This window comes from Pinus tabuliformis, chromosome 1_1 (assembly GCF_031772625.1).
Source record: "Pinus tabuliformis cultivar Carrire ecotype Pingquan chromosome 1_1, CPIR1, whole genome shotgun sequence".
NCBI lineage: Eukaryota > Viridiplantae > Streptophyta > Pinopsida > Pinales > Pinaceae > Pinus > Pinus tabuliformis.
In genome coordinates, this window is record NC_142297.1 from 589,905,013 (window position 1) to 589,906,506 (window position 1,494).

Genomic DNA, 1,494 nt, shown 5'->3' on the forward strand with positions numbered 1-1,494 from the left:
GGGCAATGCAAGGAGTGAAAGATGAAAAAATTGTCAAAACAATATTATCTCGTGTGAGGTCAGGGGAATTATCATTGGAGGAAATGTCTGAAGAATTTCAAAAGTAAGTTTGTTGAAATATTTTTATTTATTTCTAGATTATAATTATATTTTAAATAAAACATGTTGTTCTTAGTAGTATTTGTTATACATATCATTATATTAACTTTTTGTTACTTTATCTATGTAGTCACAAAGTTTATATGAAAATTCAAGAACAAATGGTTAGATTGTTGAATGAAGATAGTTGGGATGATGTTGTACACAACTATCTAGATTCAAGTTCTACATCAACATTAAAAGCTTTTTATCTTGCATTTAAAAAGGTATCTTGATTTATACATTCATTTTTATTCACCTATGTACTATTTTTAATTTATAACTTACACATATATTTGTTTATTTTATAAAAGATGAGGAAAGATGATAATGGAGCGCCAGATAGTTTCAAAATCTTTATTGAAAAAATAAAGATCGAAAGACTGAGGAAGCAACATATTAAGAATGTTCAACTTGATCCAAGTCTTAATCATTTCATTTGGAATGGGCTAGACACTATTCAATATCAAGTAATACAAGGCGACTGTGAAGACATTGCTAAACTCATACCTAAAAGAGATTATGCCCTAGTCATTGCAGATATTCTCCATGGTTTCAATATTCCAAACATTGACTATGATAGTGACCCTTATACTTATCGAGCTCTTAGTAAAGTGGTTGCGGGATTTGTAGAAGTCACGTCATCACCATTATGGAGATTTGTGACATTTCATTCAGACACACAATTGGAAATGATATTGTCAAGCTTAAAGGGGAAAACAAATTCAAGGATGCAGCTTACATGGTAAGACGTTTAAAATGTATATTTGATTAATGTTGAAAAAATTATTTATGTACAAGTTAATTGAACTTTTACTATTTCATGTTACAGGAAAAAGTCAAATCTTCTTAACAATGAAGATCAACAATTTATAAATGATTGTGAGTTCATTCATATTGGTAATTGGGCAAAAGATGATAGCCATATGTCTATGATTTTTAATCGGGTAGACAGAAAGAGTCATAGCCAAATACTAACTTATGATGCTGTTGTGAGAAAACTAACATATGAAGACAAAGAAGCAAAATGAGAGATAGTTAACATTTATCAAAAACCACAATTATTGATTAACTATCTTATAGACATTTGTTCAAATGAAGGAGATTGGGTTCTGGATTTATTTTTTGGCTCAGGTAAGTTTTATTATATGGAATTGAATTTCAATATGTTATTTTTTAATTAATATGTCATTGTACTAATTTAGTTCATTATTTCTTTTGTGCTTGATAATTAGGTACAACACTAGCATGTTGCCTTCAAAAAGGAAGAAATTGCATTGCAATTGAAAAAGATCCAGTACAGTGCAATTTCATTCAGCAAAGAATTAATGCTCTTCAATTTCTTCCAGATGCAAT